Here is a 25,702-nt window from a genome sequence, read left to right as displayed (position 1 = left end):
CTGAAAACACTCAGCAATCTGTGCATTCACGACTGGATGTAATACCGGTAGCTTAGCTGTAGCATTTGTAGCTGAGGGCTTCAGCTTCCGGGTAACATGGAAATGACGTCATTCACGTAGATTACTGATTGGCAGCGCTAACTCGAAATTTCGAGTTGCTTTTCTCAAAATTTTGAGTTAATATGTCGAAATTTCGAGATAATAACTCGAAATTTCGAGATAATAACTTGAAATTTCGAGAAAATAACTCGAAATTTCAAGAAAATAACTCAAAATTTTGAGTTATGGATCCTTTTTTTTTTTTTTTTTTTAGTGGCGGAAACGGGCTTCCATAACAATTAGATGAGCCTCTTCACTTAGTAACCTAATATAGTTTTACCTGTTCAACAGACATCTGCTCACGTACATCCACAAATTCCACACTGTACAAAGTTCAGGAAAAGGGTAAAAAAAACCCCAACAAACTCTGTCACCCTCTCACCCACTGTGTCTGCTGTTTCGTCTGTGGCACATAGGGCTGCCACGATTAGTCGACTAGTCACGATTACGTCGACTATCAAAATCGTCGACGACTAATTTAATAGTCGATGCGTCGTTTGAAGCTTTGTAAGATCCCAAAAGACGCAGGAATTAGTAGGATTTAAGAGTGTAATAACGGACTGAAACAGAAGATGGCAGCACTGCATGTACAAGGATGCCAGCTGCCGTTAAACCCCGAAGAAGAAGAAGCTCTGTCCCAGAATTCATAGCGCGGCCCAGCCCAGTTTCCAACAATGGCGGCAGCTAGTTAGTTTTAATGTTACTCTTATTATTCTTTCTGGGTCACAAAATAAACGTTTAACATATTTTCAGGCGAGAATGTAGCTGTGTAAACCTCAAATATCTGCTCAGTTTATCAAGACACCACATATTTTCAAAAGCGCTCCGACGTTTTCGGAGACATCTGTTACCCACTAGCTCGATAGCGAGCCGGGGGCGAGGCTCACTAGCGCCGTGAGAACACCGGACTCCCGGCAGATCGTTTTCAAACCCACTGCCGTCTTTCGCTACTCAGGTTAAATATATATAAGTCACTTAGATAACTTAAAATGTTATTGTTTGGCTTTTTTTAGTATTTTATTTGTTCCTGAGTAAATCGGTTTGGCTGAGATTAAAGTTATAGTTCTTACACAGCTGAATAAACGTCAAGCAGACAGCTGATTATCAGAAGTGTGAGATGCTGGAAAATTTACTCCGGTGTCCCGTTATATTTTAGATAGCAAGGAGTTGATTAAACTTCACCGAAACAATCTGCAGATTTCATTAAAATTTAATAAACTATCATCTTGTCTTTATTTTTAGTTAGCACAGACCTTAAACACTTAAAGCTGTAAGCTAATGATAGTTATATAAGAGCAGATGCTGCTGGTGCAATAAGCTGTAGTTTTACGTCCAATGGATGATGATCTGATTAGTCGACTAATCGCAAAAATAATCGGTGACTAGTCGACTATCAAAATAATCGTTTGTGGCAGCCCTAGTGGCACACAATTACTGTTTCACGGGTGGATAAAGCCACAGTAATTGAATGTTACATTAAATTGCAACCCACCCTACCCTGATTCCCAGTCACAGCCACCAATCCTTAATGACTTTTCTGGTGGAAACCCTGGAATAACTATCTGCAACCACCATTTTGCCGAAACACACCTGATAAAAAAAAAAAAAACAATTAAAAAAAAAATTGGCTTGTACTGAAATAAAGTCTTGCTTTGCCCTTGAGGTGGGGGTCCCCATATGGACGTAACATCACATGTAAACCATTAATAGCATCTGAAGGGTGCCTGGTGTTGATGATAAACCCGTGGTTATATCGAGTTTGAGATAAACAATATGAAGCAACAGCAGCTCAGCAGAACAGCCTGGGTTCAGCCTGCAGTATGTCAAAGGATCAGGTATCAGGCCTTATTGTAATATTTTAACTAATTAGATTCAGTCATCTGCTCCTCTATGCGCAAACACTGGAGGGGAAACCTGATACTGGAGGGTGTGGGTAGACAGCTGTGGGGAGGGAGGATGGGCCAAGGGGAGGAGAGAGAAAAAGAGATGCACACCGCACATCTCCTCTTCAAAAACATCTACATTATTGATAAAGGCTGGTTTCTGCAGGGAGGGACCAGAGCACAGCGATCCTACACATCTCCAGCACGAGCCACCAATGCATACACCATCATTTGAAGCTTTATTTAAAAAATAAATGAATAAATAAAAAAATATAAACACCACATACACTCATGCTTCAGCATGGAAGAACGGAGGAAAAATAAACAGAATAAGTGGGTGAATAAGGAAGCAGGGAGTTGGGACAAACTGCTTCTTTAGAAAACATAAGAAGGAGAGTCTGTTGGAGGGCTGTGAAGGGTGGATACCAGCTGAACAACAAACCAGCTATATAAAAGCCTGATTTCAAAAGAAAGAAGAGGAGTGAGGGGAGGGGGAGAAGGGCTGCAATGAGAAGGCAGCAGCAGCACTCGTGACACAGTTAGCGACAGCGCTTGTTTGTTCGGCACAGCCATGCCGCGGCAAGCTCAGCTCACACGCTCGCACGCTCAGCTCCCTTCACTACGGCTCCACTGCTGTTGTCAAGGTAACAAGCTCTCTGGACTGAGGGAAAAAAATCCTCACATTCAAAATACATCTTTTCAAATGCTGGACTCGAGATGTGTTGCATGTGTTCTCAATATACAGCTAGGGCATATACAGGGTGGTCTTCAGAAAAAGAATGCTTCTCGTTTTACTGTAAAAACCGATCATTTCCAGTGAGCCTTTTATCTAATATAGACAGAATTAAAATGAAGGACCGCAATGAAAGCACTATAGCTGTGAAATTCATATTTCAGAGGTGCTTTTTAAAAATTAAAATAGAATCCAAGGTCTCATCACGAGAGCAAAGATTACGGCAGAGGACAATCTTATCTCACTAGGTGAAACATCCACGGGATTTCAACTGGTTAATCATCACAGGGATCCATATAAACAAAGGAGAAAAATAAAAGAGCATGCAACTTGTGCTCATATGTTACAAGTGTGGGTGTGAGAAAAGTAGACTGAGCAAGATTTGTCCAATCTAAAGCTAAAAATAGCCACTTTTTGCAGTCAGAATGAATACTAAACATTACTAGAGTTCAGTAGTTAAAGACATGAAAATGAGGAGCAAGGAAAGTCTTATGTTCCTAATAATTTCTTAATATACAGCTGCCAAAATCATAACAACATTGCAAACAAGTGCTGTAGGGAGTCATGGTCACATACATCCATTTCACACAGTGACGGATTTCAAATACGTTAAATCCAAAACACGTTTTCTTCTAAGAACCCTTGCTATATTTTGCAATATAAACCTGCACATCGGTGTCAACATGGTGTAGGCTGGAGTGGGTGGATTTGCTGGCCTGCCACTGTCCTATTTTACAGCAGAGGCACTGGTTGATGCTCCAGAAAAAACTGCCAAAAACAGCAGTGCCTTTCAGACCCATTCTCTCCATCAGTACATTCCAACTACGCTACACTTGTTTCTTCTCTTCCTTTCTTCATATCATGTGATTGATATGGAATGCCATTTAAAAGGCGGTTTTCATAGGACCAACTTCCTTAAGCTTAAAATTTCAGACACACACACACACACACACACACACACACACACACACACACACACACACACACACACACACACACACACACACACACACACAGGATCCTTCTATTGCAAACACATACAATAAGATCACATTACACATCACACTAAATCTATAGTCTGTAATATGAAAACCAGCATTTTACTATTTGTTCATCTGAAATATTTTTGTTCCATTTATTAGAAATGGCTTTTCCTCACTTAAAGCTATAGGCTAGTTTAACACAAATATTTCCTGCTCGCCTTTTTCAAAAAACGCACAAAGCCGAAAATTGCACTGCAATGTCTGATGGACTACACACACTGCTGTCTGCAAACATACTAAACTAAAAGAGCTAAGATATGGGACTGCAAAATGAAAAATGTATTTATTGTGCCGCTCGTGTTAAACAATAGGATTGTAGAGTAGGAAAAGGCCAGCCATGGTGTTCACTGATGCAGTTTACACAAAAAAAAAAAAAAAAAAAAAAATGTTTAAACCGAGAAAGCTTGCTCAGCCATTAAGCCTCGCACACAACCTGAGCATTTCCACAGTTCTGCCATTTGTCATTTTCTGTTGCCATGGTTTCAGTGAAAGACAGAGCTCTATGAATATTGGAAATGGAGGAGTAGCAGCACATGGTACATAAACACCCGCACATGCTCTAACACCACAGAACGAGTCAACTGTGCTGGTTCTAAAAGCCTGCAGCCATCCGCTCACCCACACATTTCTTAGCCAGTAAAAAAGCAGGCATTTAATAAATATCTCCAGCTGACACACATTGTCTCAACACATACACTAAATCAAATATCCAGCTACAAAGCCAGCTTGCCAGTTCTACACACGGTTATTAAATGGATTTCTTTAAACGCACAGTCTGTTCTCCATAAAACAGCATGCCTCTCTAGAAGATGCAGATAACATGATAAGAACAATTATTGGACAGTACAGAACTGCAGCATTGATTGCAGCATTGATGTGTGATAGAATTATTATTATTATCCACATAGCTGACATGAGCCATTGTCAAATGCACTAAAACCTACACATTAACTGACAACAGAGTAGGGCTGGGCGATATGACCCAAAATTCATATCTCGATATTTTTTAGCTGGGTGGCGATTTAAGATATATATCTCGATATTTTTTTAAAGCCATAAGTTAAGAACAAAAAGAGTTCTTAGTCACCCTGTGTCCCAGATGTCACACAGGCATTTTTATTTACATACAGCGTAGATTTACATGAAGAAATTACTCAAAAATAAATTATCAGCATTTATTAAATAATCATGCTCCATAAATAAAAGAAAACAATGTTGTTTTTGTGCATAACAAAAAGCTCATAATTGTGCAGTCAAAATGTAAACTAACAGATGCTGAGCATAATAACAAAGACAGATTTCACAGCTGCTCTGTTCCCAACTTCTACTGCGTGACTGACACCCTTGAGTTTGAAATCCGCTTCGTAACCATGTCTCTTAACAGGTGCCATTTATGGTCCTTATACACACACAATACGGTAATATTACGTCGAAGCACAGTACGTATCACTCTGCGAGGCTCCAGACTACGGTAGCCGTAATGCTCCGACAATCAATGAAGCGCTGCAGGTCCGTAGCTTACCAAAGTCGTAAAACATTTTTTTGACAGATTGCTGAGCGCCGTGTACCACCTAAGATCGGTTCGCGGTCAGTAAGCACAACCAGAATTCATGCATAAGGCGCGCTGTCAACTTTTGAGAAAATGAAAGGATTTTAGGCCGTGCAGCCCCTGTGGGCTGCATGTCGTTAGCGTGGTTAGCTCGTTAGCGCGGTTAGCTCGCTAACACGTTGACGCCATCCAGCCCCACAACTCGCTAACGGAGATTTGCCGTGTCCATCTGGTCGCTGCCTGCAGGTGAAGCTATGGGGGAGGGGGAGTTGTATTCAGTGAAGGAGAGGCGAGGCCGAGTAACGTTGCGTAGAGACAAAAGTGGACGAAAGAGAGGCAAACTTGTGGCTCCACAAGTATAATTATAACGTAACATAGACTATATCGATATAAAGGATATTGTCACATCTTATATCTCGTATGAAAATATATTGATATTTTTAAAAAACTCGATATATCGCCCAGCCCTACAACAGAGCATGTAAAAATGCCAATGTCCATAGAGGTTTTATATCGGGATATGAGATTTTGGTCATATCGCACAGCCCTAGATGGCCGCATCCTATGTGAAAGTGCCTTAAGATAACATCAGGCTTGACTTAAACGCAAAAGCCTGTAGCAAATAAAGACATCCAAAAAATACGCAAGAACTAAATTTGTATTTATTAGAAAAATAATACATCAGAACACAGTCAAAAGTCAAAACAACTCTACAAGTCATAGTCATCAAGTACTTACACAGACACACAAACAAAATTGTGGAGCTAAAATACTGCAATAGTGAGATTAAGGGGTGTATCAAAAAGAATCATCCCATTTAGAAGTGCTTTAATTCTGCAGCCTTTCATCAGATATATGTGCTAGTAGAAAGAAGGGATTTCTGAGTTTGACAGTATGTAGCATAACAGCATTGGCTACATAGACTCCAAACATGCTTGAAAATGTAGTAAAAGAGTCTGAATATCGTATGGACATACCGAGTACATACAAAGGGCCACAGCATATGTGAATGCTGTAAGTTTTGTAAGTTAAACTTTATAATTAGACATGTATTTTAAAATGTACAGCAATTCTCTACATCTTTTACTTAACAAACAAAACATACACATTATATTAAAACTATACTATTAATAAAAGCTTCCCAATTAGTACTAAAAGCATCTGCCTATTAAAATATCTGACTGAAGAGACTAAGAGAAGCCAAGGCATCATCGCTGGAGCTTTTTATTCATGACCCCTTTGACGTTCCCACAGTTTGCAGTTAACTAAAAAACTTTTGCAAACATAGAAATAAAAGTTGGTGAAGCAGGAACGAAATATCTCTAATCTGCTGCCTCTTTGCTGTTAGCTTCTTCTATGCTTCATTAGCCCTCCCATGAGCTGCATCTGACATGTGACGAAGTAAACAAGGAACGACATAGAACTTGAGTCAACAGACTGGCCCACATTACTGGCAATACCCAGTTAGATTTTTGAATCAGGATTAGACCAACCAACATGCATTTCAATGAATGCCTAGTAACCCAGGTTATTGTAAGTTAGAAGATGAACACTCATCATGGAGCATTTTCAGTATTAGATATAGGGCTGAACGATTATGGAAAATAATCTAATTGCGATTTTTTGCCCCAATATTGCGATGCGATATGCGATTATTTTTTAAGGTATTTGTCTTCTGTATTATTAAACAAAGACAAGCAATACATCATATAGTATGGCCAATACTATATTACATTAATTTTAAACTGTTCTTTCCTGGAAGACAGACCTCTGTTATGATGACATGAGGTGATGCATGAATTGATGACTGACATTTTTATTTAACTTCTTCAATCACAACAGTATATTTGAACATACACAATAGTTTATTTTTAGCTTACAAACATCTGAGCATAAAGTGCTGACAAGGAACCCTGGTGTAAACATTAAAATGAAAGTCAGTACAATGTGCAGATTGCAGAAATATACATAAACAAAATCAGTGGCTTTACCACACTCAGTTTTTCGACATCTGTGAACTACTAGACAGTCATTCAATTAAAAAATAATATTAAATAAATAAAACTAATAAATAAAAAATACACACATCTTACTGATCTCTGCAGTCAGTAACATTACACATAAAGTGCAAACATAATAGCAATTGTATAAACACACACACAAACACGCCTTTAAAGTTTAAAGGCGTGAAATTGGACGGTCTAGCCTTCTGATTAGCTAATCAGAAGGCTAGTTCTGATTAGCGTCACCGCTGTCTCGGTGGAGTTTAATAAACTCGGCCGTCTGCTTCTTGCTATCTAAAATATAACCAGACACTGGTGTAAATTCTCGACTGTCTCATACTTCTGTTTAATAAGTTTTCTGTTTGACGTTTAGTCAGCTGTGTGAAAACCAAGGAGGAACCCACCCGGGGGATTAATAAAGTTTTATTTTATCTAATCTAATAACTTTAATCTCAGCCAAACCGATTTACTCACGAACAAACAAAACACTGAAAAAAGCCCAACAATAACATTTTTAGGTTGTCTAAGTGACTTATATATTACGTTTAACCCGAGCAGCGAAACTCCGCGGTGATCTGAAAATGATGTGCCGGGAGTTGTGCCGTTCTCGGCCGCATCAGTAACCCTCGAGCTCCCGGCTAGCTGTCGAGCTGGTGGGTAGCAGACGCCTCTGAAAACGTCGAAGCACTTTTGCAAATATGGGATATCTTGATAAACCGAGCAGATATTTGATGTTTACACAACTACTTTCTCGCCTGAAAATATGTTAAAAGTTTATTTTGTGACCCAGAAAGATTAGTATGAGTAATTTTAAAACTTAGTAGCGGCCGCCATTGCTGGAAACTGGAGTTTGGCTGGGCCGCGCTATGAATTCTGGGATATGGTAGTAATTTGGACAGCCTTCGGCGCGTCGCTGTGACGTAATCGGTCTACAAATGCGGCCTCAGGAGGATGCAGCCCATGAATTGTATAATATAATCGCAGTATAATCGCAGCCTTTGCGGTTAGAAAATTGCACTTGATCATGTCGCGATATTATCGCAAATGCGATATATCGTTCAGCCCTAATTAGATATCAGATTAGGTCTGATAGGAAGCATCTCCTGTTGTGTGCTACATGTGAGTGAAACAAGAATCATGAGTGAAAACAGGTATGAAGACACGTCCTAGTTTATATACTGGTAAGAGTAACCGCACAAAACCACACAATTCACAAGAAGCCATTTCAGACTTTCAACATGTTCTGATGAGTTTACTGGCAGCATCCCTATGCAGCCACACACAAACACTGTGTTTCTCTTAGATTTCCCATTTTGTTCCCATTAGGAAGCTGTCTAAGCACCAACACACAGTGTGTATGTGTTAAAGCAGGGAAACTACTGGAAAGCGTGGAAGAAACAGCTACATTAGTCTCTGGCTATATATGCTTCTGTTAAGCAAATACTACCCTCTAAAGATCTGTCACTGAAGCTAAAAATGCTATGACAACACGCAGTATCCCGATAAAGGATATAGATCATGAACACATACACCCCACGAGCATTGTGTATTTTTTTTCCTTCTCTTACTCCTAAGACGCAAGAAGACAAATTGCACATGAGGTTGCTGCAGAGCACTTTAATCTCATGGATGAAAACCAAGCTACTAACTCTCTCCACTCTTTCTGTGGAGGTATGACTGCCATGCACTCACTAGAGCAGAAAAACACAGCAGTTTGAATAGTGGCCATTTAATACTCAAAAAAAATACTATTAATACATCACCAAGAGAACAGCAACGGCAGTATTACAACACAGCATTTTATTTATCAAGGTGCACTTGTACGCGAGTGAAAATTGTTCCCCTCACTTCACACAAATCTTTCTACCTAAAGCTCCCTATATGAAGCAAAGGTAATTGATTTTAAGAAAACAAGACACATACTCATCCTGTAGAAATATAAAAGTCAAGAAATGCAGAAACCTTTAACTGCTCTTGGGCAACTCTTTATACTTACATTCTGATTATATTATGCTCAGTAAAAATGAAACAGTCAGCTTTACCCTAAGTTTTATATAGTGCCTATGCTTCGACATCGAAATCCACCAGCCTTTTGACTTGCATTCCTGTAAATTAATCCTGTTGGTGTGTGCTTATAATTTACTATCGACTGTTGTCATGGTAGGAAACAAGGCAAACAGTTAGGTTCAACGCCCTTAGCCTCCTGCACACAGTGCTTCCTGAGGAACCAAGGCTACTGCATAGAGGTGGAGATGGGGGAGGAGACTGTCAGAGAGAGGGTAGATGAGCATGTGAGGATGCAGTGTGCAAGCATATTTCTGGGCTCTGAAATGCGAAGGAAATGGTGGCTGAGGCAAAGTGGAAGCTGGAGAGAGGGGAGAGAACAGAGGGCTGGGATGTGGAAAGCAAGAGGACATGAGTGGAGTCGAGCCAAATGTGTGAGAGAGCAGCATAACAGCGCACAGCGGGGCTGAGTTCAGCAGACAATATCATCTATCCAGGAATCACAGAGGGCAATATGATGAAATTAAACAGATATGTTGCACGTGAGTATGACAAGCATGCATTTGTGGCAAATGGCTACATGAAGAGCATATCCATACAAGTACAAATCAACAATCGAATTGAGGAAAATTACGTTACGCTGGCATGGCAAAGGAGGCAAGCAAGACATTAAACCTTTATTTATTCTGAAGGACCAAAACCCCAGAGAAGCGACCATAAAAAAGAAAAAAAAAAGAAAACACTCACTAGCTTTAAAATGAATTTACTATGCTTTTCATTATTTTCTGTCATTATTTACATGCAATTAAATTGCCATTGTCAAATAGTAAGGTGTGTGTATGTACAAGTTATAAATAATAAATCTCATGGTTTAGACTAATCTAAACCCTTACTTTCAGAGTTTCTCTTTCTACTCTTTGATTTAATACCAGTAAGACAGGATATCCCTAATGACAAAAGCACACAGCTCTCTCTAAGCACAGCAGCTCCATCCATTCACTGTTCAAACCTTTTGTTTGCAAGGTGCAACCAATCAGAAGATAGACAGCTTAAAGGAAGCTAATATGTTTTGTTTCAGACAAAGGATGAACAGAGGACCTCTACCTTTAAGCATGATTTTGAACAACGAAGTATGCAAAGCTAGATTCCAAAAATAAAAATATGCCGCAGGATATTGATATTGATAAGTTTATTTTTTATATCCTTCTGCAAACACTCTTTTAACATATATAACAACGTCTAATGATCCCAAAAGCTTACCGGTTATAATGACACTCTGAAGTATCAATAGTTTCTGACAAAAATTGCAGGAAATTAAACAGGCACTTTAAAATAGAAGCACATTAGAAGTTCTGGAGATTTAAAGATTTAAGATTTAAAAACAATTAAGGGTTTGGCATCAATATCAAAGCCTTGAGAGCTCGCTTGCTAAATAAAAAAACAAACAAAAAAACAAACAAACATATTTTGCTACATGTCTTAGAGGTGCTTGTTGGAGGATGAATGTAATTGGGGGTGGGGGGGGGGGGGGGTTGCAGTTCAAAATCCCACAAAACTGTGCTGTGCTCACAAAACAAATGTAAACAGAATCCTGCAAGATAGTTATGGATTGGAAAATGAGGCAATAGGTTTTAGAATTATATTAAAGGGAGAAGCAACACGATCGCACACATGCACAATTTCTAGTACAAGTGCTGAAACTTTAAAGCACTAATGTGGTCCTCCTCCAACACCTTTCTGTAAAAAAACAAAACAAAAAAACTGTACATTCAAAACAGACTAAGCTCTGATTGTGGGTGAAAACTGGCTTTGCATAAGTAATGAGGAGGAATAAAAGACTGCCCTACATCCACACCAGAGATTACACTGCTAGCTGCCGTTTCTATAAAAAGATTCAATGCAGGGAGTATGAGTGACACAGTCTCTCTCTCTCTCTCACACACACACACACACACACACACACACACACACACAGTAGTATATTTATAGGACAGAAGGTTTTAGCATAAAAAAAAAAAAAAAGGATCAGTCTCTGGTTAACTGCAGTCATCCAATCACAGATCTGCGACTGTTTCAGGCTTTGGAAGACAAACACAGCGAATGCTGGAAAGATTAATGGCTGCTCCAGACCAACTTCAAATGCCTTATACATTTCCTGTTCTCCTGTTTTCCACTTCTCATTTAGACTGCTTCCTTTTTGGGCAAAAAACAAACATCTATGAAGTATCACAGTGTGTGACACAGAAATACAATGCGGACGTACAAGCCCAGTCTGAGAGCCAAACACATGTTAGCCTGTAGCTTTAAGAAACTGCTCTGAGCTGCCACATATTCAGCAGGGAAAGTCCCTGTTGCAGGCTGACTGAGATGATGTGATTTTCCATTGCTTGATGACAGCTGGGTTAAACACATTAGCTACTGGTTTCAGGGAATTTTTTTGTTAGCCCCAAAAGATAATTCCCTCTACACTTAAAATGTTGAAATAAAAAAATGAATCAGATTTGTTATGTACTTCAGTATAATTGACTTTTGTTTAGAATATGTTAAAAATGTAAACCCCCTAAAAGTGCACAGCTTTATGTCAATCAGGTTACAAATATATGTTCCATAATATTTTTGTGCTCTGTGTCTGCAGCATAATAGGCAATCATATTAACTACAGTAACCAGTCACCCCTTCCCCCCAAAGGGACATTTTAAGGCGGGAAAACCCCTTGCTACTTAATTCACTACTGGAGAATGAGCAACAGTTTCAGTTTTTTGGCCAAACTGCAGGGCATTAATGTCAGGATTGGCTGATAACAGAGAAATGGGATTTGGGGGAATTTGAGTTTATGTTAAATGAAACTCAGTACATAAGCAACTATATCACGTGGATTAAAATTTGCTCTTTGTTGTGACCATTACGGTGCATCCTACTTTTGCAAATAGGACTTGAGATACTTCTACAACTTGAGTGGACTGTGTTTGACTAAAATACTCTGGAAAGGTTGTCTAGATATCTAGAGTTTATGGCATATGTCAGGCTAAGAATGAAGCCATGAGGTTGAGAGAAATGTTCCTGTGAGACTGGGTGGTCTCAACATACAGATCTCAGGAAGGATTAAAATATATTCTGCAGCACTTGAAGAGCGGTGCGCAGCAGCCTCAATCATTTTCAAATGGAAGCAGTTTTGAACCACCTACAGTCACCCTAAATCTGTCCTACAGACCAAATAATTAATCAAGGACAAAAGGCCTTTGTCAAACATTTAAAAAAAAAAAATGGCTATGTCTGCCCAGCACATTATGTCCTAATTATAATGAAAGTAATCTGGATCCTTACCACGGTTTAATGGGGTTCTTTTATTTCTCATGTTTAACCTCTACACTAGGTTACGTATCAATGGGTCTGCTAGCTTTTCCATTTATCCAGAAACTAACAGAGACAAACCAACAAACCTCAACAAAAAAATTTCCCTCTATGGAGGAACTGCCTCCTTGTGAATGTCAATACTGACAAAAATAACTTGCATTTCTGGTATATTTTAGAATTAAGTCATCATAAAAAGTGACTTTGTCTACAGCAGCAGCTTTGTCCTTTTTCCTTCTCGCCAGCCTGTGTGTCATGTATGGTTTACAAACCCTGTGGGTGCACCTTCAGCTGCAAACACGTGGACAATAGAAATGTGGTTATGTGAGATTGCACAAAACAGAAAGTGACAAAGTTGTGTTATTGTTCTACCTCCCCAAACTTTCATGATAAGCTCCAGACATATGTAGTTTATGTACTGTCCCGTACACGTGACCTCTTCTCACTTGTCCTAGCTGTTAACTGTTAAGAGCTTCACTAACAGCCTTCATGTACCAGTTCAACAAAGTCACAATAAAGGTTTTACCGAACAGGAAATGTCCACAAAATGTTCTAAATTTGGTCTCGGGCGTAAAATTAGCAGAGTACCTTAAATAGGGATAAGTAACTCTTTTGTAAATAACAGAACCATTGTACAAATGCATATAATTTATTCATTTGAATAATCGTGAGTAGGTCTCTCCCCAATAAATGTGCAGTTAAACATATATGAAAGGCCAATGATGTATATTTATTAGAGGATGTTACAGTGCGCTGTGAGAAAGAGTTCAGGCTTTCATCTGTGTTTTTTTCATGCTTCAGACTGAAAAGCCTGCAGTTTTTGATGCAATGCTACGGCCAGTCTAAGCATGGCTTTAACACATTCCCCCAATATCCTTCAACAGTGTCACATGCACAACTACGAGGACATCCAAGTTATCCTGGAAAGCTAGAGGAACTGACACAGTGTTGACACAGTGGCCTCATTTGTCTGAACTACAGTTTATGTCTGAAGCCCCTAATGAATAATGGACCAGGCCTCTTCTACCAATAGAGCAATGACCTCCATTACAGCAAGCCAGAAACAAGAACTTGAAACTTCATGGCCCATGCAGGATCCATAAATAAGCTTTGACAAAGTATGTCACACAACTGAAGGCAATTACCAAAAAAAAACCCCAAAACAAAACATGAAGAAGGCAAAGTACAACAACATTAACAATAGGTGAAGAGAAGAGTAACATGTAACATGGACAGTGTCGAGAATCACAAGCTCTTTATAGAAACCAGCCTGATTGTAAAGACAGAAAACAGCAGAGTTGTGAAAATGCTTGTACTAGTCAAAAAGGGTGCTCAGACCCTTTGTGTTACATATACTACCCCGCAGCATTGGGGGTAGGGGCGGGGGATAATGGATGCATGTATACGAGCAGATCTTGTCTCTCTGGTATTTAGGTTTGCCTTTACTTTTCATTCACATCCCACCGCAGAGGCCCATCTCCCTGCAGCCATCCCCTCCCCCCTTCCTGTTGTTGCATTTCAATGTAAATGGGCGCATGAATGGCTGCAGCTGGCCCATCAAAAGGCCAGCACTGCTCCTGCGAAAGGGTCTCTGTGATTGAGATTCAGCCAGGCCACCCCACTCTACCCTCCCCCACTCAGCACATTGTCCTAACCCCCTTACCCAAGTCTAAGCTTATAGCTTAGTCCCAAAATAAAGAGGGCACTACAGGACAGCAGAAAGCTGATATAGCTGTGGGCCTCTGAGCATAATTGTTGTCAGAATGAAACCATTTCTCAACTCGGCAATAAAACCAAAACATATTTTATTTTATCAGAAGATGACAAAGGTAAGTAACAGACAAAAAACAAGATCACTGCAGAGAACAGAAAGGAACAGACCCAAAATGTCTTTCATATAGAGTGCTTACAATCAGTGTGGCATGATTCTTCTATTAATATGTCATGTAGAAAGAGAAGGCTGTCAACACAACTTTGAACACTGATGGGAATTTGCACAGCAAATCCAAATAGTTTCTCTCCTCTTCTCTGTTCCACTGTGCTTACACTGGTATATTGCAAGCTCAGCAGTACAGTGGTGTATTATACGTTTCTAAGTATGAAAGGTTCCACTTTGGTCTGGGTAACATAACTCTTGAGAAGGTCCACATTAGGCTTCGTGCAGACGGCTGCATGCCTGCCAATTTGCTATGACCACACTGGCTTGTCTATGCAGAAGCCACCAACTTCCAAGTGTACATCTGTACAGAAGAACCACATTACAGGCAGCACCAATGGCTCTGACAAATCATCTTTAAAACAGTGATTTACACAAAAGCCATTTAAAGAGCTAATGGCATTCACAAAAGCCTCTGACTGAGAAAACACAGCTTTTCAGAGGGTTTAAAACCACAAATGCATCATTTAAGCTCTGGAAGGACATGGAAAAGCCATTTAAAATAATCTGTAAATTAGAAGGGAGAAACATAGAAGGTGAGAGATCAGATAAGCACCCTGTCATGTCTTTTCCCCATGTGTCAGAGACAATCTGAACAGACCAGGACGCATCACACAGACTGTCTGCGCCATTAGCTTAGAGACCTGGCCGACTAACCTCAGGACATTTCCAACCCCACATATGGATAATACATCATTCCATGCAGTCTACTGCTCATCCGTACACTCAAACACCAACTGTTGTCTCCAGATTTACAACACCCCTAATTCATGCCTGCCCAGATTGAAGAATGCAGCCATTTGCCTAATAGTGTTACCAATTCAGACACTTTCAGTTTGAATGGACAAATGAGATGAAGCTTTTTATAGCCAAGACTTTCAACTATTAATTATTCCTTAAGACACACGTGGAGTCATATGAAGAATGTGAACAGTAGCATATCTAGAAAAACATAAAAATGAAACTATGAAGACATGCTCGTACAAACATTAGGTTTACTTTGTACCTGAGCCTCTTTGGAGTCAATCAGAATGGAACTAAAAGTGTGACTAAACATTGGCCTACGCACCTACAGATATCTTAGCTAGAAGGCAAACTATCCAAGGGCATAGGTCAGCTCACGCCATACGGCATTTATGACCTCTAAATAAATCGAACCCTGGAGTATACTACTGTGTGATAAAAGTTTTGACATTTTCTGCATGTCTAAAAATTATAATTTAGCATATCAATAGGTTTCCCTGGAAAATAAGAGTGAAAAATATTCCATTTTCAAGCTTCGATCAGAAAGATCAAAAGCCAAGTCTGTGGGGGGAAAAAAAAAAAACATTTCTGGAGAAGTAGTAGCATGCCAGAGTAGAAAACCTTTCCCCTTTGATGTGCAGAGACTCAGGGAAGAGAAAATATTATCAAAAGTGCTGCAGCGGAAGGCTAGCAAGTAAGCAGAATCTAACACGAGTTAAAGACTCCATCAACCATCAGGACCTTCTAAAACCTGAAACGAGGCTCTACAGTCCCTGAGGGAAACAGCAGCATTGGGGCCCGCCATTTTGTTCCATTTCGCTTCGAGGACAGAGGAGGGGGCAAAGGACTAGACTGAATTTCAAAGGGCTTCCGATGCCATTTGAGTATCCACTGAGATTGTACTGTTAGAACAGAGCAGCTATAAAAGATTTACACAACTCAAACAGGGAGGAAGAGAAAAAAACTAAACATGAAGAAGGGGGGGGGGGCAGACAGGCAGATGCAAGAAATAGGAGTAGCCATGCTTGTTTACCTAAAAGGACCACACTCTCAGTACAAGAGGGGGAGGGGAGACGCTGCATTGACAGAAGGCAGGCAGAGTGAGTGCTCGAGTTGCAGCTAAAGGCTTCTTTTCTCTCTTACGACCAACACAACTGTTTTATCCTTCCATTTCAGCTAAAGATGGATCTGCAAAGAGTACTGCAACACTGCGCCAGGCACCTTTGAATTGCATTATTATATAACACATGAGAGCAGAAAACACACGACCACTCTTTTTTTCCCCTCAATGCTGCACACATAAATGTTGGCAACGGTGTAAATATCACAACATTTTTTAAAGACAACCCCTTACATAAACAAATGTGAAATTTAGCCATATATTCTATTGAAATAACAGTCATACACCACTTTCTACAAAAAATAGAATCAGCGCCACAAACTTATACTGCTGTACACAACATAATCCTATAAATTTAAAGTGTACTATAATCACTCTACCCAAAACTATAGGTCAAATTTTGTCAAATGTTCAAAAAAATAAAAATAAAACACAACACACACACACAAAACCCCCTACAACCCCCCCCCCCCCAAAAAAAACCAAAACAAAAAAACCCAATAAAAAAAAAAAAAAAAAAAAAGCACGGTATACACACACAATTAATTTCAATAAGTACATGTTCAGTACAGCTTCTCTAAAAAGACAAAACTGAAATTGAGCAGTTAAATCGATTTGCAGGGTCAATTAGTAAACACGCACAATAACAACCTGCAAACCACCGCAGTCATTTAAAGGAATATAGTAAAGCATGTTGCTGAATAGTTATTAGTACTCAGTCATATTTTTAAGCATAAGGGCTACTGAACAACTGTCGCTGCATTTTACCTTTACTTAGCTTGAGTTTTCTTGATAACTAAGCATAATTCATTATTCTGTACTTCTGACGGGTTATCACTTGATTTGCTAACAATAATAGCCTGGTTGTCTGTCCTGTGCAACAGCTACTGTCAAGCCAGCCAAACAGAGCAATCAAGCAGGTCTTGTTCTCTTCCTTGCCATTCTGTTGTTTGTGCATAATACATCGACTTGTTCACCTTCATACCAGCTTTTCATCATTAACAAAAAACAACAAAAAACAAAACAAAACAAAGGTAGTCCATCTTTGAATGAGACAGAAGACTGAAGAGGAAAAACAGAGCACTAAGGTTTACAACATGCTTAACAGCTGGCCGATATCCGTACACCTCAGCGGTTGAGTAAGGTTGCATCGACACTAATCTCTGTCCAGACAAGTGTTTAAGCAAAGTTTCAGATAATCTCTGTCTACACAAACTGCCCGTGAACACACAACACACGATTAATCGCAAACACTGTGCATGAGTGTTTTTATAAATCAGGTAACACACAAATTTAAGGCAATCGTGCTGTCAGAACACAACATGAGCTTCCGAAGCAACTAGGGACGTAGTAATTTGGAGCAGGTATTGGTCAAAACCAGACCAAAAAAGCTGAGATAGATATTCATGTTCATGCAACATTCTTGTCAGCAGTGGTGGATAAGCTGCTAGCATGGGGGAAGGTAAAAGCTTTGTCACTTTCAAGATGGTATGCCAGCAGCAACTCTTTATGTTTGCATTGTTGTTTGATATAACCGCACTATTCAAGTGCGCTGCAATGACTGAAAAGTGAAGATGATGTTGATGTATAGGCTGTTGGCGTCTCTCACTCATTATGCTCTTTGTGTGATACTTGTTAAAAAAGATGTTTTTACAATTATGATAAAATAACATGGAATTAATTCACTTCACTCTTCTCCTGCCAACATGCATCCTGAGTATGTTGTGCAAGTTTGTGTTACATTATTGTGCGAGGTGCATTCACAGAAACTCACTAACAGAACTATAAAAAGCACAATATCCTAAATACACACTCGTCTTAAATGTTAGATACTGTAGGTTTTGTTTTTGCTTTTGTCACTGTGTTATTTATTATTTTACAAATAAATACCAAATGAATAAATGTATTCTTGGATGTATTTATCTGGTACATTTTATACTGATACCCTGTGAAACATAAAAGATCAATTACCAGTCTGTTCCCCACAATGAAGACCACGGCTTACTATTTAACTCTTCAAATCAGCAGATGCTCTAAGCCAATGTTTTAGTGTCATACTGGAAAGAAAGAAGTTGAACTGGTGCATGCCTAATGGAAATAATGGTAGTGACAGTATTATTATTAACAATGTGAAAAGTAACCACACCAAGAAGATAAAGCTATTAAATGTGTATGTATGAGATGGCTTAAGTTTAAATGGCCTGTATTTATATAGCGCTTTACTAGTCCCTAAGGACCCCAAAGCGCTTTACACATCCAGTCATCCACCCATTCACATACACATTCGCACACTGGTGATGGCAAGCTACATTGTAGCCACAGCCACCCTGAGGCGCACTGACAGAGGCGAGGCTGCCGGACACTGGCGCCACCGGGCCCTCTGACCACCACCAGTAGGCAACAGGTGAAGTAGGCAACAGGTGAAGTGTTTTGCCCAAGGACACAACGACCGAGACTGTCCAAGCCGGGGCTCGAACTGGCAACCTTCCGATTACAAGGCGAACTCCTAACTCTTGAGCCACGATCGCCCGGTTAACTTAAATTTGTAATTGACAGTAGGGCTGCACAATTTTGCATAAAATGAGAATCACGATTTTTTGGCTTAGAATTGAGATCACGATTCTCTCACGATTTTCTTTTCTAGTATAAATATTTATTGCACTTATTAACTCCACATCAACTTCGTAACAGTTGAGACTGAACATAAAAACAATAAATAAACCTAAAAACAACAAATGTCTCACGTTTTGTTGTTGTACTGCTTGAAATTCCATCTCCACCGTTGCTCGACACTGTGTGTATAGAGCAGGTAGTGCAACAATAGAAAAATAGTTGCGGGACGGCACAGTGTAGCATTTGTCGAGGGTGTTGATCATTTTCCTAAATCCCTGGTTTTGCACAGTGTTGATGGGAGCCATATGTTTGGTCAGGTGATAAGTGATAGCCTCCGTAATTTCTTTGTGCCTGCGGGAGTTTGACGTGTATAGGGAAGCGCTGTAAGGTTCCCGTTATTGATGTTTGGGTGGTTGACCGGGACGGATTTTCTCCTGTCACTTTCTCGTCATCCCTGACGTGCTCTCCGTTGTTTTTTCCCCTGCTAATTTTAGCATCACACGGCACAGCTTCTGTATCACGTGGTATAAGGCTCCGCCCTTGTCATTTGTTGAGCAGGAAGAGTGAGCGCTTGTTTTCATGCAGATTACGTCCCGGATCAAAATGCGGTACAATCATCGTCGTCGTCTTTTTTAAAAAAAATTTATCGTTGTCATTTGGAAATGAGATCGCACATAAGTATGAATCGAGATTTTCTAATAATTAATCGTGCAGCCCTAATTGACAGGATCAGAGACATGGCACGCAAACGTTCATGACTCTATAGGAGAATTCTGTAACAGGAAAAGAGCCAATCAGCATCCAAGCTGGAAATCACATGAGCCAATTCCAGTTGATAAACTTGCAGTTACGCACAGCAGATTTACAAGTGTCAGCTATGTGTTGGAGGCCACATCTACTCATCGTAAAGATATAACAGAGTGCCCTTATCACTTGATCAATTAAATCTGTAACCAGAAAGAATCAAGGCATGTGGTTCAAGTGTTCTAATGGGATTAGCCAGAGATGCTGACTGAGAAACTGCATACAGTCAGCATCACAACATACACATACAAGTACATGCATATCTTACGCGAGGGGGAAAAAAGGAACAGCTCTTCAATTCTTATTTTAGAGTGAATTGAAATCTGTATGAGCAGGGGATTCTGTACATTCTGATTTTGTTCCAGTGACTACTGAAAATAAGAGCTCAGACTTGTTCTACAATTATAAAAAGGGGCATCAAAATAACTGCCCAAATTTGTTAACAAGATGGCTGTTGAGTGGCGAGAATTGCTTCTAGGATGACTTTGATAAATCGCTGTCAGAAGGGAAGGTGCTCATCTGTGGTGGCCTTTTCACAAGTTTAAGTATCTGTCTGTCCAGACCAAAACACAAGCCCAGAGTTTTAAAACTGGGTCAGCAGAAAGCTCCATTTTATTGGTCCCAAAACGCCACAGTAATGAGAATGCTAGTGGAAAACAAGCAACAACCTAGGGCTTAAAATGAAAATGGATTAGTGGGGATGGACACACAGGCAAAATTATTTTCTACATTTTGGGGGACCCTTGAGATTATTCTCAGACATGAAAACTACTCTTGGGCAGCAGAAGAGCAAAATCACAGAAGTCAGCCTGCCTGAATCCAGGCTCATAACTTATCAAAGCCCAGCAAAACTCCACTTCCTGTTACAGTGAGAGTATATGTCTTGTTTCCTTGGTAGCAATTTTAGAAACAGAGGCATCAGTAAGGGGAACCAGACGGGACATGCAATTCAGCTGAATTCAACCAGGATGGCAGTTATCACTAATATCTTTGAACAAAAAATTCAAATACAAATCAAATGTACAAATCAAAGTTCACAAGGAAACAAAGGAGAACATACACAAAACTGACAAAGTCACTGAATGATGGTCTGCCTATGCTCCAAGGCAAAAACATATACACATACATTTCTTAAAGGCACGAGAAGTGCAATAGTGTCTCAATGAAATGGGCAGTGAGGCTCATACATGGATCAGACGTGCAACTAGAGCTGGGCGATAGAACGATAACGATATGTATCGCGATATAACTTTTACTCGATAGAGAAATTAAACTATCGCGATAGACCTCGCCGCTCTTGTCCTCTTAAAAAAAAAAAAAAGGTCAGCCAATCCAAATTAAGTAGCGCAGAGCCAAACCAATCACAGCCGCAGCGTCACGTCGTGTGACTTGTTACGTACAGCACAAGTGCCAAGCCGCACATGTGTATTTGTTTGGGAAGCAGCCAGCCACCGTACAGCCCGGGTAATGGAGGAAATGAGTGTGCCGACTAGGGAAATCAACCGAGCGTGACCGAAGGTTACCGAAGAGAAAACAGATGATGGTTCCAATGCCGGAGAGATTGTCGAACGGAAGAGCCATAGAAGTTCCGTAGTGTGAAGGTATTTCGGCTATTTCAAGTCTGACAAAAAACAGAGTAGCGTGCACTGTAAATTGTGCCGAAAGCAAGTCTGGAAATACAATAAACTGGTGCATGCGTCACACTGTGCGCCACGTTATTGTTTCGGTGAAATGAATTTCTACAATACTGTTACTGTTAATTCTACTCTCTGCAGTGTTTAAATGCTTACATATACACACAGTTACTGTCCCTCCACACATACGACTCGGTTCTGCTTCTATGCCCCAGCTTTGTTTACTTTTTCCCACCGAGGCTTCTAGACTTCTGATTGGCCAACATTTCTGCACGGTTAGGAATCTAGCGCCACCTGCTGCTTTGGCATGTTCATAGCAGCGTTTTCCTTCATTTCTGCCTTTATGTGTGGACGGGATTCTTTTTTAAAACGAAAACGGAAAATCTCCGTTTTAAAAAATACCCGTGTACGTGTGGACGTAGCCTCAGTCTCTGACTGGAAGCGCTAATTCGTCATTCGGCTTTTGTCAGACTAAAGTAACTGTTAAAACTGTTTGAAAAGCTAAGCTATACAACAAGGAGAGATTGAGAATTTCCTTTTAGTTCTCAGTTTATTTGATATTGACAAAAGTTAGTCAGTTTTGTCTGTTCTTCTGTAAAACAAACTAAGATTTATTTTTAGAATTAATATTTTGTTTCTAAGTGGAATTGACAATTTAGTCTGTTTCGTTTGTTCTATTTTGAAACTTAAACGCTTTAGCGGCTGCCTTTTGTGTAGTTTGCAATATTTGCCTTTATTTATCTGAAAAAGTCTCATGTTCCTTAAGTACATCTACCCTGCTGAACTTCATCCATCCATTCGCGGCCGCTTAATGGATGAACTTATTATGGGAAATAAATATTTAAATAAAAACAAGCTGCTGATTATTTCACATTTTACTTGTGAGCAACGGCACATTTAAATCTTACAAATATAGTTATTTGGCTTATATCGTGATAGATATCGTTATCGCCTGAAATGAAAAAAACATATCGTGATATGAAAAAATCTTATATCGCCCAGCTCTACGTGCAACGTGACCAAAAATCCAACATGTTAGCAAAGTATGACTCATTCAACATTCACTTTACCAGCTCTGCACTCCGTGTAGAGCTGGTAAAGTGCTGCTCAAGAGAAATGTTAACTAGGGTTAGTTAATTGAATCAGCTACTTAAATCCAACATTTTCAACTGCACTTTCTGTCATTGCGTCTTTTACAATAAAGTAAGCATTCATGATATGACAGAAATGGTATGGAAGAAATAGTCTGGAGTGTATTGTGCGTACTCTGAAGGATGGCAATGCTTCAGAGGGTAAAAGCAATCGCTTGTGTTAACTGCCTTTGTGGAAACAACGCAGCTGGCAGTTTGTTCTAACTCTTCTTTTCAATCGTACCCTCATCTTTTGACCCTTAGTCTATGTCCATTGGGGTGCCACTTCAGTAACACTGTTAACTGGATTTTCATTAACAGTTTTCTGTAATAATTTTGCATTTTATCTCGCCAAGCGCTCCTAATGTGCTAGTGTGTATAGTTGCAGTAGCCCAAACAATAGCACATGAGTTGCTGCTCGCTGCACATCCTATGCTCTGTGTGTCAACCTAACCTGATGTGGACGTAACTCTATTTCAGCCACATGACTGGTTCAGCATTGTCCCTGGCTTTTCATGTTGTCCGTGATTTCTATTGCTCGTATTTCAATGATCTTTATCGCCCAGATCTACTGGAGACCAAATTTGTTTACATTTCTGCTAAGGCACAAATTTCACACATAAATCCTGCACATCACCATCTTCATGTGGACATGAACAGTCTGTGCTGTAACAGCAAAGGAACTGAGGCTTTAACTATAGCACAGACAAACAGAACCTACGCAAGCTCAAGGGAGACAGAGATATGCATCACTGCCTCTGCAGTGTAGTCAACATGAACGCCCCAACAAGCTTCAACACTCAGTATCTTGGTATAAAACACCACCAACGGCACTGCAGTGTTTTCCTCAGCACTGGTACTGCACCAAAGTGGCAAGCTTCTCCTCCATATTCAATTTCCTCAAACCCCACCATGTTGTGTCTTTCCTTCATATTTTTTAAAGGAGGTGGGAAGGGGGGTGTTCCACTGAACCGACACTGCCAATTTAGATAGTTATCCATTCATACAGTTAGGCTCCAAACTGTATGCAAGCACGTAGTGATAAAATCCGGGCAGCCTGTGGACCCGCAATGCATAAACAAATCCTCTTCACTGGTTTCAGCTTTGACTATGTCTTTCATTGCTTTGTTTACACACAGGGTTGTACAAATCCAAAGCATATCCAAATGCATAAGAGCTAGAGAATTAAGACGCTAACCTAACTGGAAAAGCTGGAAGACCAGTATTGCGTTAGGTCACCAGCTAAACGAGCAATGCTACTGTGCCTTTTGAAAATAGGTCAACATTTGGATGTTACTGGTGCACTCTCTTGAGTAATGTCATGTTAATTATTGTCTGGGATATAAAGGTGCCCCTTAGTCTTAAAGCATAAATATACAAATAAGCCAATTATTAGCCTAAAGACCGCGGACAGTTTACATCAAACCACCTTTGCTTGCAAAAACCTTTCAAAAACACACGCACAGCGCTACTCTGTTAGTAATGCCACACGTGGGCATGGGGTACCAATGTTTGCAGTATTGGCTGCTGACTAAGATATTTAGACTTAATTTTAAAGAGTCAACACATTGACAATCACATCAAGCTCAAAAAATGATTCACCACAACTAAATAAATTTTGCTTCAGAGTGTAGACGATTTCTCAATGTGTATCTAAGAGAAGGGATTCCTTCTTTCAAACTCGGATCACTTGGGAGGGGGGATGAAGAGGATAACCCCTCAATAAAGCTGCACTTGAGAAGTAATTCTTAATATTTTAAGAGGAAAAAAACAAAAGTACATGTAGTTCAATGGCGATACAATGTCAAAGCGCTGGTTAAAAAGAGTAAATGCACGAAAACATTGCACATTCACACCATAATAACGGGTTAATCTCGGGGACAGCAGGAGTCAGTTTGTTGTTGTTGCCATGTTAGCTTTGCAGGGAGAGTAAAAGCACACCTACCTCTGTCTGATTCCCACAATTTCAACCAGTTACTGAATCTTTAACGTTTAGTCTACGCCGTGGTGTTTTCCGCCGATGCTGGATGGTCCCATTTGTCGCCGTCGGTTCACTATACACTGCTCCGGAGACATCCGCATAAATTTGCGACGACCATCGCAGCTCATTCGAGTCGAGGCTAGCGCTAGCTTGTTAAAATCGTGTAGACCAACAAACAGACGTCCACAGAAAAAACACTAAAATATCCACGAGAATTCGTTTACAGCGTTGCTATTTCATCTTCTCCAAAAACTACGGACCTTTAACGGTCCACCTATGTAGCTCGAGGCTAGCTTGGGTAAATATAAGCCATCAAAAGATGTTATTTTTGTTTCGCTTTAATCCTCTCCGCCAAACCATTCGAGCGGTTTTCGAGCGGCCTTAGCATACAGTGTGCGGGGACGCTCGGCACGGAAACGAGTCGCGGATGAAACGCGAGCTCTGATTGGCTACGATGCTGTAGGCGGATACCTTTGCAGTGCACTTTGAAAACGACGCCATTTTGGATCAGCCCAACCACCCTATCCACCTTTCTGTCCAAGCTTGAGACGTGCCCCAACGTGGCGGCCCATGTGTCACAGTTTCAAACGCCTGAGACAACGCTCCATTATATAGTTGGAGGACCACGAAAAGGAAATGGAGTACGGGCGTTGGGTGCACTCGTTTTTCTGTCTTTATAAAAACGCATTGCCAGCTCGCGTGGTACATGTTCCTAGACACGTTTACGCCGGTTGGCTCGCATCAGTAAGTGGAAGCACTTGTTTATGACAAAATAGTTCAGACAGACTTTGTCGCGCAGGCGCACAGACATTCGCGAGTTCGTGTTGTCTGACCCTGATGTGAGCTATTTTGCGACACTTATTGAGAGGGGGGGGAATCCCTGTGATAATTAAACACCTGCAGCTTCACATAATTACCTACAGGACCTCGGTGTGTGCCTCTATGCACACTGCTATTCTATAACCAATCCGTTTAAGTCCATTTACCACTCATTTAGTACGAGAGCAGTAGTTATCCCCTCTAAGTCTTTTTAGCTTAGCTATACTGACCTTCCTGATACCATTGGGCCTGGTAA

At 40.2% G+C, this 25,702-nt stretch overlaps 1 protein-coding gene across 2 annotated transcripts in view; it reads right to left on the bottom strand.

Annotated features, from left to right (window-relative positions):
• Positions 1-25,167, bottom strand: part of ankrd11 (ankyrin repeat domain 11) — a 120,624-nt gene extending 95,457 nt beyond the window's left edge. For both annotated transcript variants that reach the window (XM_080885874.1, XM_080885875.1), the window contains exon 1: positions 24,592-25,167. The gene's annotated coding sequence lies outside the window, so the exon portion shown is untranslated. The remainder of the gene's footprint in view (positions 1-24,591) is intronic.
• Positions 25,168-25,702: the final 535 nt, after the last annotated feature.

This window comes from Rhamphochromis sp. 'chilingali' (genome assembly GCF_963969265.1).
Source record: "Rhamphochromis sp. 'chilingali' genome assembly, chromosome: 6".
In the NCBI taxonomy this organism is placed as follows: domain Eukaryota; kingdom Metazoa; phylum Chordata; class Actinopteri; order Cichliformes; family Cichlidae; genus Rhamphochromis; species Rhamphochromis sp. 'chilingali'.
Note: the sequence above shows the minus strand (reverse complement) of the source record. Positions and strands in the feature narration are given on the sequence as shown.